The 12500-nt window shown below is 36.8% G+C and overlaps 1 protein-coding gene across 3 annotated transcripts in view; it reads left to right on the plus strand.

The window, feature by feature from the left end:
- LOC115232551 overlaps positions 1 to 12500 on the plus strand; it is a 214989-nt gene that overhangs the window by 78717 nt on the left and 123772 nt on the right. The window contains exon 2 of one of the 3 annotated variants that reach the window (XM_036500448.1): positions 3216 to 3318. The exons of the other annotated variants lie outside the window; for them this stretch is intronic. The gene's annotated coding sequence lies outside the window, so the exon portion shown is untranslated. The remainder of the gene's footprint in view (positions 1 to 3215; positions 3319 to 12500) is intronic. 3 annotated transcript variants of the gene reach the window in all.

Consider the following 12500-nt stretch of genomic DNA (forward strand, 5'->3'; position numbering starts at 1 on the left):
TATTATCATTATTATTATTATTATTATCATTATTATTATTATTATTATTATTATTATTACTGAATACATATAAAAAATCTTGCCTTAACTTATTCATTTGTTCGTTGAAATGTTAAGATGAAGCGTTTCAATTTACTTCTCAACATAAAGTGAATGAACGATGCCGTATATATTAATAACGAGAAGAAAATTATTTTAACCAACGTATAAAGTTCTTTTAGTCGAAGTTAAAGCATTGACATTTTTTTTTAGATAGTGGTTGGAAAGTGGGCATGACTAACACAAATAATAGCTGAAACCGACAACAATTTTCCGCAAGGAATTTACTCCAATATTTTGATTCAATAGATATAGTTAAAATATAGTCTTAATTCAATTGGTGTTTTGCTTTGTTTTATTCATTTTTTTAAAGAGAATTGTGTTTATTCGCGCATAATACGAAATAAACTTCAATTTCAAATTATCACGTTATCATTTTTTCTAATGTAAAAATACATGTGAATACGAAGATGCTGAAGACAGTAACTCTGAGACACTTAATAGCTAATTTATACGCTTCATTACCTGCAACTATAAAACACGCTGTGTGTAGTAAATGTGTCAAATGGTAATAAGCAATTCTTTTAACACACTGGTCGGCTATAGTTATGTTCTCTATTGTTTAAAAAAGATTATTGTGATTATGTTATAATAAGATAGCTTACAACGTGAATATTAAATTACTAACGTTGTTAGCAGCGTAAGAAACATCATCAATATAAACTTCTGAAATAAATGTAAGAGTAAGCGACAGAAACTTGTTGCTTAAAGAACAAAATTCAAGCCTATTCACAGAAATTGCTAAAAAGAACAAGTATGCAGCCTCAAGAAAAATTGGTGTTGTTGAGAGCATCATTAGGCTAAAAAGAAAGAACAAAATTCAACCGCAGAAAATAGCAAGCAGTGAAAAATAGCTAAGGCTTGCTATCCAGAATTGGGAAAAGAATTGGCTGAATGGATGCAAGACAAGAGACAACATAAATATATTGTAACATACAAAGTTATAAGCAAAGAAAAGCTAAATCGAGGAAGATGGCTGCGTATATTTATTGAATCAGGCATGGATAGTTTTTTAGACGATAAAAATCGTTTTGTATACAATGACCTGTTTTAATCTAAAGTACAGCCTTTGCACAATAGCTTTGAGGCAAATGTTACTGAGCAAAACACCGGAAACTATGCCAGTTGTAGTGATTGTGTTTGTGTTCTGTGTGTTTTTGTGCGTTCTAAAATTTGAAGTGATATTAAGATAGACCTAAATGACGCTTTGTTGTATTCGGAAACTGCATTATGTAAGAGGATAAAATATGTTTAAAAAAGTGGTTGTCACATTCACATTGTTAGAGATCGCTTTGTACAACAGTAAACACAGTATATACATAGCTAGAGAGACGTTTAAAACCAAAGTCAGTTACTCAGTTTGAACATATTTAAACTTAAGATGTATTTTAGAGTAATTAATGTCCAGCGTCAATTTACAGCTAAAGATTAAAGTTACACACACACAAACACAAGCACACGCACACACACATTCACATAGCTTATGACAACGATCAAACTCGATACCCACTGCATTCTAATTTTTGATCAATTTATTTTCTGAATTTGTCCCTTTTGCTATTCGCAATAAGAATTTGTCATGAGGATATTTCTTTTTTCTCCTACTAAGATTGTAATTATCATTAATTAAATTTTGGGACTCGTTTAATTTAGGAAGTTAGCGCCCACTTTACAATTGTCATTGAGAGGTATGTTCCATCTTCTGGTCTTCATGTGTACTGTTATAATTCTCTATCTTTCCTTTACAACTATAATAGCCTGTTCCTTGAAGCTGGCTGGCCTCATATCTCCAGCGATCAAGCATCCTTGACACACCCATCGCTTCACTTTCCTCGCCCCTGTTACATCAAGCCTTCTGTCCACCCACCACCCACACTAAGCAATTTCCGCTTTCCTTCATCAGGAATCTTCTCTCTACTCATGTCGTTCTCTTGCAAGTGCTGACATACAACCACTTAATCAAAATATTAGCGGCATCAAAATGAGCAGCTTAAGAAGGACTGCTGTCATGATAGACACTGCTTCTCCAGTCGCAGCAAGTAAAAATTAAACGCCCTAGGCTAATTTCCATCTGTCATTATTTTAAGCTATTTTTCCCAATCAGTGTTCATTTCCTAAAACACCTATAATCGCTTCTAGCCATTTTAATATCTTTCAGTGATGATAAGACTGCATTGTTGATGCAATTTGATAAGACCAGAACATACAAAGTTGTCATTATACTGCAAAATATCAGACTCACTCTGTACTGCATATTATTTTTTTTTAATTCAAATCTTCAGGTTGTGCCCTTGTTCCTCTTCTTTAACCATATAATGTTACTTAATTGAAAATTCTAAGTGCACTACATTAAACGAATATTTATCGTTTTATTTTATCGTTGTTACAGTGTTTAAACGATTAATGAATTTCTATTCTTCTAACGGCCATCACTCATTGGCTGTCAATCTTGCTGTTGCAATATTCACTATCTAAGTGATAGTTACTCCTGCTCCCTATAGAATACTGAAGGCAAGGATACTAGTCATATGCATTGGGATCCGTTTTTCACTATACGAGCCTGGGATCGTCTATGCCGGATATCGTTCCAGAGTTTCAATGTCGAGGTCTAGGATCTTTATACTCGAAAGGAGCCCATTCGAGGTAGAGATAGCCAGTGTAAGCTAAACTTGGGATTTGTATCAGCTACGGTCGCAATATCCTGTAGTAATGCCTGAGATAATTATTCACCGCCCAATCATGATAGAACTGGTAATTATTTATGGCGTTGATAGAATGATATCAGCGGTTAGTGATAGCGAGGTTGGTGTGGATATTGATGAATGTGTTGATAAGTTTATTGAGAAATATATAGCCGCACTGAGAAGATATTACTAATTCTATTCGACAATATTACTGAATACCATTAAAGTCTATTCACAATCACTTGTCAATTGAAAGCTTGATTAGAAGATTGTGGAACTTGCCGTAAAAGTTACACATCACTTTAAGCCACAACGGGTATCAGGAAGTTGTGGAGGCAGTATTTAAAATACTGAGTTGCTGCAAATAAACATTATGCACATTACAATGTGGTTCACGACACTTGATTTAATCTCAGTTAATTTCCTCAACAGCATATGGACGGAAGAAAGGCAGGAAGAAAATTCATAAATGTATAGGAAGATACGACTTGGATGGAGAAATGAGTCAAATAGACAGAAAGATACAAATTGAAAGGTAGGAATCTGTAATGTTTATAGTGTAACAATTAAGCTGAGGACCTTACGACCTGGTGCTTCGGCAGAAGTTTCACAATTCAATGATCTATAAAGAATATTCCTACGAACAAAGCACCGGAATTGAGTTGCAGCAACAGTACTGAGAGACACGATGGTTATGATGGTGATGATGGTGGTAAATATTGTCTTCATTGTCATTGTAGAGCAGTTAATATGCTTACAGCCCTCATACCATTGAGAGATAACATTTTAGAGTTACTAAAAATTGTCAATAAATCCTTCATCAATAAATTTTAATTTTTATGTTCTATTTTCTTTCACCTCACCTATATCTTAGTGACGTTGTGTGATTTTCATGTGATATTTTTGTTACTGTTAAACTCCAAGCTATCTTTGATTATATAGACCTACGATCTGTCAATGATCATTCCACAAGGCAATGTCACTTCAAAGTGAAATAATATAATCATGTTAATGTAGTCAAATACTTCTAGATTTAGAAATATTGATTTTAAATTGAGTTTATCCACCGACTCTTCAAATTAATATATGCTGAGCTTTCCTCGATCGACACACAAGACTCAAGTAACTCCTACTGTTATAAAAATTTTTATTCCAAATAAGCTGTATTATTGTCATATCTAAATAGTGAATACAACTTATAGGTTAGTTTTAGTATCAGCGGAATGATTTCGTTTTTGTAACGATGTGATAAATGGAGGTAACATAATTGATTTGAATGTTTTCTGAAAATAATTCGTTGTATTCATTGCATCTCTAGTTGTTTGAACCATTCATCGATTATGCAATAACCATGTATTTTGCTAAAGAAAATGTCTGTTTCTATGAAAATTATATTCAGACAGATAGTTAGAGTGGCGAGCGGAAGTTTAATATATATTGTCATATTTTAGACTGACAGATCAACTCAAACGATTGGATTAAGTATTGCTTTCCTTTTGGATTATGGGAACCAAAGATGCCATTAAAAATAAGCTAAAGAGATTTTCTAAGTATTTTGATGTCTATAAAAATAGAAAAATGGAGTTTCTGAGTTTGATGGCATCTTGAAAACTGAATTGATAACAATGAAGAATGAAAAGGAATGAAAATGAAATGTGTGAAATAATGAAAATGGAAATAAAGAAAAATCAGAAGAAGGAAAAGACAGACGAAAAATGAACCGGGAGAAATACAATGTCTAATAAAATTTTGTAATGACTAATACAATGAGGAAGGAAATATTAAGAGTAAGATAAGTTAATCTAATTGACTTTGATGCTTTACTGACACTGGTGGGATAAGAGGTAAAAATCGATCCTGGCGGGATTTGAAGTCAGGACGTAAAAAATTGATTGAATTAAATGCCACAAAACACTTTGTTTGGAGGTCCTTGGATTCTGAAATTCGCTTGTAGGCAGTCGCACAGAACAACCCTGTTACTCAGCTGTCTTCTCAATAACTGTTTCTAATTTAGGCATAAATCCAGAAGTTTTGAAGGGAGGCTGTTTGCCAATGCCATCAACCCATGTACTCCACTGGTACCGTCTTTTATCGACTGTGGAGGAATGAAAAGCAAAGCTGTCCAAGGGAAGATATGAACTCAGACCATAAAGAGCCAGAGATACTGTGACATTTTTTTAGTTAATAATTCTCGCAATCCACTGCTCGTGTTCGCCCAAGAATTCTTATTAATTTTTGACACAAGTCCATCAAATTTGAGTGGAGCGGAAAAGACGAGTACATTGATCCTAGTACTTGACTGGTACTTATTTTATCAAGCCCAAGAAAAACAATGCGCACCTCGGCGAAATTTGGACTCAGAACGAAATGAATCTGAAGAAATGCTGCTAGGAGATTAAATTTGTCCAACCTGATAACGAATCTATCAGCTCGCTGCTTTATAATTGTAACAACAATAAATATTGAAGATTATGAAAACATATAGTAGCTATTACTGCTTTTTCTATGTTCTTCTTTCTTTTAGTACTTGTGTTCTTTTGCTACTCTTGTTCGTAATTTCTTCTTTGGCATGTTCTTCCCAATTTTCTTGTTTTCTCTTTATATTTTAATTTTCTATGCTTTTCCATTTCTCTTCTTCCTCCTTCTCCTTCAACAAAATATTCTTAATGAGTAGCTTGGAGCTAAATTTTCCAATTTTCAAAGTTTTGAAGTAAACTTTTAAAAAACTTGTTCCAATCCAATCAATGCGATGCGAAATAATTCACACCTGAGCTTCATACAATATCAGACTATTCCATCATTATTATCTACTTCTGCGAATCGCCTCTTATTATTAGTGATTTTTAGATTAATTCCACAAACTAAAAGTGCCAGAATTTTGATAATTATTAATAAATATGCATTCTTTAAGTTACATATTCCAGAGTGAGGTATCTTGTACTCTTCTTACTTAGATTTTGTCATTCATCTTAACCTTTTCAAAGACTTCTTTTTTTTTTGTCGTCGTTCAATTGGATTGATAGACATGTAAATTAAACCAGTCACGAGAATAGTTTGAACCTAGAATGCAAAATATGTAACACATGAAGTTAAAGAATCCGCCGTTTCTCTCAGCTTCTTCTGCGATGTGAAGTTACCCGTATTTGAAGTTATCCGTACTACACTCTGATTTGATTGTTAGGTACAACGTTATTCCAGAGGATGCCGAGAAGTTTGTGTATGCACCTAACTTCAAAAGAATTAAGTTTCTTTTAATGACCGAACAATAGAATCCATATTTACTGAAACAGAGTCTAAGTCACAGAACAAACTTTCTGCTATCGCAAATCTTCACCGTTCTTTGAACCTAACTCATGCTACTCTTGTTTTTATGTTCCATAATGCCTTATAAACCAAATGATAGATGCATTTCTCAGGTAAACGTCTCCTGCATATTTTGAACTTTAGTGTTAAGAGTTTTGTTGCCTAACAGCATGCAATTTGTACTTCATGTTGTTCTTAGGAGTAAAGCCAACTCCCCTAGAGCTATTTAAATTCATAAAGCCTTGTTTCTGAGAGCTAGGTACTAACTTCTGGGGTTGCATTGTTATCAAGAAAACCTTGAGAGTTTTGAATCGTCTGTTTTTATCTACTCAGTGGCGAATTTGGAGTTCTAATAGATTTGGCTATCAATGTACTATGTAATGTGTTAAAACATCATCATAATATAATAATATAATAATATTGTATTATGTGTATGCAAAATTCACAAGACTTGCCGCCTTACAAGAAAAACATATTTTTCTTATAGGTTAACAGTATTTAGCAGTTTAAAATGTTGTTTACGAGATCTTACATCTTTATGTTCACCTAAGCAAATATACTGGTATACTAATAACTATGATGATATAACAAAAACTTTTGAAGAGATCATGGGCACACACTTTAGACATGGTTAACTGTTGGAGTTGATTCCATGTAGTAAGAAGGAAGCTGCAGATAAAATTTGAACTGAGTTAAAGGCTTTGCGCGAAACATAAATTCAATGTATTTAGATTTGTACCTTTTGTAATGTACCCTAAATATTAGCCTTTATTGTTTACGTAAATATTGCAATAAGACATTTGTTGTTATTTTTATAAGTTCCAAGAGTACAAACATGAAGTAGACCTGCAGTTAAAAACATTTATGCGGTGACAATACCTTTTTTTTCACATAATCTGTCTAAGACTATATTATCAAATGTACACTTCATTTTTGAATATAATAAAGTGTACTTTAAGATTTGGCTGATTTTCTATTTGTTTGAGTGACTCCGTAAAGACATCCTCATTAGTGTTTGCATAGAAATCCATGCAAGATTGGCGGTACAATATATCTCCACATGAAAACATATTAACTAACGGCCGCCTCCATTTGTTCGAGGAGAGAGGTCTGGTGGCAGAAATTGTTGTGGCAATCAAAAAAATCGTTACGCCAAATAAAACATGATCCGATTACAATTTTTGACTGTTAAATCTGCAACTTGCCACTAAAGCCAAAGAAACCAGATTATTGGCTTTCCCTGTCCACAGATAAGAATATATTGGATGTTGCTTTGCGTGACATTCTTAATTTTGAAGATTTCGTAAATGACATTTAAGATAGGGATGATATTCAAAGACTTGGAAAGAAATTTCAGCATTACATGCTATAACATAAGCTTTCTTTTATTTTATTAAATGGTCAAGGAAGGAGGGACAGCGTCTGTGGTATTTTATAAGCAGTCCCAGCATGATAAGATCAAGGCAGTTATTGTTCAAAGCAGATTACGAAGAATTCCAGCTTTCCTTCCATTTTAAGGAAAATATTGCAATGAAAATCTATGGATGGACTAGTATTGTTGGTAACGAAGGCTAGAAAATCTATAAAAGCTAGTTTTAGCGAAATATCTTCTAGAGGTATAGTGTTAATTTATTCGCTATAAAACTTTGAACTGTTAAACGTAGATTCAGGTTTTAATTTTGTTGCAGTATAAAATATTGCTAATTCTTTGCAGGCACCTCCATCTTAATCAAGTAAACGAAAAGCCAATAATGAGAATGTTTATGCTTCGCATGAGATTAAGTTGAGTTGTATAATTTATAGGTTCTTGATAATACTTGCCAGTAATTTGTGCTATTTGTTCGCAGCAATGAAAAATTCACACCACTTATTTCCAGCCATTTCCTTTTTAATTCATTGCATAAAAGCATTGGCTTGTTTTGATGATTGACATACCAACCGAGACTTCTAAGTAGGTGTTTCTCTTGGGTTTTCTAATAAACGCATAAACACTAACTGCAATAAAATATAAAAAGTATAAATAAATATGAAGAAATATGATTCCGGGTTCAGTTCCACTGCGTGGCACCTTGGGCAAGTGTCTTCTTCTATAACGTCGGGCCGACCAAAGCCTTGGGAATAGATTTGGTAGACGGAACCTGAAAGAAACCCGTTGTATATATATATATATATATATATATATTATATATATATATATATATATATAGTATATATATATGTATGTATGTATGTATATATATATATATATATGTATGTATATATATATATATGTATGTATATATATATATTTTATATATGTATATATATATATATATATATATACTTTGATACTTTGATACTTTGATAGGTTTCGGCCATTATTGGCCCAGGCCATGTCTAACTTAATAGCACCACCTGGTGAAGTCTTTCAAGTCAGAATTTGGGCACTATGGCCCACTCAAGTAGAGAGTTATTGTTTACAGAGACATATCCGGGTGTTGGGGGTTTATCCGGGATTTCTTGAAGGAATCTGTCCAAAGACTTCTTGAACCCTATAGGGTCAGTTTCTGTTTTAATTGTGTTTTGGTGTAATGTTAAAGAGAGCGGGCCAATTGAGGTGAAATAATTGTGCCGTATTGTTGTTATGAGATGAGAGTGCGATTTTTGTTTTGGGCGGATGGCACGGGGCCCAAGCCTTGGATGTACCTTAAAGGTGATGCCAACATCATTTGGGCAATGCTGATGGAATATTTTCCACATCATGCAGATGATGTAGCGCTCACGACGACGTTGGAGAGAATAGAGTTTTAGCTTTTCTAGTCGACCCCAATAGTCGAGGCCTGTCATGCCATCTATCTTTTTTGTGATTGCCCCTTTGAGGTGCTTCAACTTTTATGATACCTTGTATTGTGTGGGGAGACCACAGTGGACAACAGTATTCAAGGTGGGGTCGGGCAAAAGTGGAGAAGAGAAGGATAATGGTGTGGATATCTCTCGACTGGAAGTTCTGAGAATCCAGGAACACATTCTGCGGGCCATGTCACTTTGGTGTTTATATGAGTGGCCCAGCTTATGTTGTTGTCCACAATTACTCCCAGGTCTCTGATGTTGTTGGGCGCCGCGAGAGTTTCACCTGAAGGAAGGGAGTATGGGAGTTTCAGGGCATCCTCTTTTCCAAAGTGGATTAGCTCAAATTTATCCTCGTTCAGCAGCATATTGTTTTTTTCTGCCCATTGGATAACAGCCAGTAGATCTGACTGAAGGCATGTCCGGTCACTCGCCTCATTTATGACCTTCTGTAGCTTGGAGCATCTGCAAAGATTTTTATGTTGCTGTGCTTGATGATGTCATTAATGTCATTAATGTAAATGATGAAAAGAAGTGGGCCCAGCACAGTGCCTTGCGGAACGCCACTACTGACTTTGACTGGGCTTGATTTTACCCCTTCAACTACAACATGTTGAGATCTGTCTGTCAGGAAACACTTGATCCATTTCAGTAACTTTCCAGAGACACCAATGTTGGATAGTTTTTTCAATAGGATCTTGTGATCGACCCTGTCGAAGGCCTTACTGAAATCAAGGTAGATGACATCGGTATTGGAGCCCTCTCCCAAAGCTCTCAAAATGTCCTCAAAGTGATGCAGGAGCTGCGTTAGGCAGTCCCTTCCATTACGGAACCCATGTTGGTTGGAGATCAGCCGTCTGTTGCTTTCCAGAAATTGGGTTATTCGAGATCTCACCACCCTCTCAAATATCTTGATGATATGAGAGGTGAGTGAGATCGGACGGTAATTCACTGCAAGGGACTTGTTTCCCTTTTTGAAAACTGGGACAACAGACTGGGACAGAAGGTTTTTTGGAATATAGCCAGCATCCAGTGAGTTTCTCCACAGATTAGCAAGGGGAGATGCAAGTTGGTGTCGACACACCTTCAGGACACAAGCAGGGAACCTATCGGGGCCTACTGCTGAATTGTGTTTTATTTCGTTTATCGCCGCTAAGACATCAGGGGCACTAAACGTTATGTCCGATATAGTGTGTTGGGGGTTGACATCACTGATACAGCCCAGATCGGCCATATCAGGATTGCTGAAAACAGAGCAGTATTGTTTCTGCAGTATCTCGGCCATGGATTTGGCATTATCTTGGAGAGTGCCAGTTTCGTCAATTAGAGGGCCTACAGTGGAGACAGTGACCCTGCGTTTCCTCGCAAATGAAAAGAACACTTTGGGGTTGAGTTTGATTTTTTCAATGGCCCACTTCTCCTCAGCTGATCTTTGGTTATTGATGAGGGTCTTCATGCATTGTTGGAGGTTATATTTTTTGGATTCAAGCAGTGCGATAGCCGTCGAATGTGTGTGTTGCTGTTGGCAGTACTTTAGTTTGTTAATTTTTTTGTTTGTTCTTTTTATTTTTCTGATAATGGTTTTTCTGTTTTGGGGGATTCTGCACTTTTTGTTCACAGGTCTTGGTGGGGAGTGTTTTGCACATATGTCTGTGACGGTGTCTACAAAGATCTGCCAAGATGTTTTATGGTTGGTGGAGATGTGTGTATGTGTAAAGGACCAGTCAACATGTGATAGCTCGTTCCTGATTGCATCTCAGTTGGCATTATGGAGATCCATGTTGTCAAATGGGTGGGCTGGAGGAAGGTCACTAGGATTAGCTTTCGGCTGGTGGAATTTCATGTTACAGAGAACCATGTCATGGTCTGAAAGAAGGGTTTTTTCCACTGTAACGTTATGTATAGTGTTAGTGTGGTTACTAAACACTAGGTCCAAAATGTTCTGATGTCTTGTTGGTGCAAGGACAAGTTGGGACAAGAAAAACTCATTCGTAAAGTCGAAAAGTGACTCTGCTGCTTCTTTGTCAGCGGTTGAGGCGGGAGTGCTTGGTTTCAAACAGTTTGTAGTCCAGTCAACACAGGGTAGATTGAAGTCTCCCATCATGAGTATGTTGCTAGAATGGCACTGTTGAATAAAGCACTTAATGCTGTTGAGGCATTCTTGAAAGCACAGTATGGGTGTTTGGGGCGGCCTATAGAGCCCAATTACTGTCAGGTCATTGGCTTTGTTGTGCACGGTGACTGATTCACAGTAGCCGTTGGAGAATATACTATTTCCATCTGCCGTAAATGAATCATGCAGGAAAATGGCAGTTCCACCCTTCCTCCTGCCGATACGATCCGCGCGGATGGTTGTGAAATTCTTCACTCTCACTTCGGCTTCCAAGTGGGAGTTGTCAAGGTGGGTCTCAGTGAGAATGAAGAAAGGGATGTGGTGTGAATGGTTACCAACCCAGTCTTCAATGAATGGACCTTCCATTTTTGTGCATTGATGGAAGGGCTGACACCTTGTGCATTGAGTAGGAATGTGGAGGTTAGTGTAGTGGCTGGTTTTGACTGTTGCAGGGTGGCTTGATTTTTGTGTGTGTTAGTGGCAGCAATGTGGGGAATTGGTGCACTGGGGTAATAGCATAGGATGGTGTTGAGTGATGGCTAGAATGTTTTTGTGTATCTCTTTTGCCATGTTCAACATGGCTAAAAAAGAATTTTCCTGCTTAGGGAGCAGTTTTTGGCTGGAGGTGTGGTTGCACTGTGGATAGGGTTGTAGTTTCCACTTTTGTTGTTGTTGTTTTTGTGTCTTCCTGAAAAGACTGGACCAGCATTACTGCAGCATGGTGTGTTTCTATTTTATTTTTATTCAGGTTTGTGTGTTGGCTTGAAGCCCCGTTTCTGTTTGTGCGTCGGGTCCCTGGAAGATGAGTGAAGGGACAGTCACTCAGCAGACATGTTCTCTCACGTTGGGAATACCGGCAGATTTTGGGACTCCGAGTTGTGTGTGTTTTTTGAATTCGATTTACTATTGGGTGGTGTTGATGTTATTGTGGGATGCGTGCTTTGGCCTTGGCCGGTAGTGCGTCTAGTGCCGGGTAGATGCGTGAAGATGCAGTCACTATTTGTGCAGAGTCTCTCGCGCAGTGAATAGCGGCATATTTTGGGATTTCTTGTTTGTGCCGTGGGGGGCGCATTCTGCTTCCTATGTTTCTTTAAGTTTTTGTTACTGCAGTAGTATTGAGGTGGTGATGTGGGGGGAGTGGGCAGTGGTTTCTTATTTGGTTTTCTGTTGTATTTTTGGTGATGAGAGACGATGGTGGCAGCGGTGGTGATGATGATGATGATAATTGTGGTGGTTGCCGTGAGAGCGGTGAAAAGATACTGGCATTTAGTGAATCATCTAGTAAGCTAGAGTTGAGGAGTGGCTGTTGTTGTTCTTGTTGCTGTGGCTGTTGTTGTTGTTGTTGTGCTTGAACGATGTTAGGGTCAGCCATTGTGCTGGGAACCAGGAGTGGCTCATTCTGTTGTTGTTGTTGTTGTGGCTACTGATTTTCTAGCTGTTGCTGTTCTTGAACTGTGAAAATATGAAGAAGCTTT

This window comes from Octopus sinensis, linkage group LG2 (genome assembly GCF_006345805.1).
Source record: "Octopus sinensis linkage group LG2, ASM634580v1, whole genome shotgun sequence".
Taxonomy (NCBI): Eukaryota; Metazoa; Mollusca; class Cephalopoda; order Octopoda; family Octopodidae; genus Octopus; species Octopus sinensis.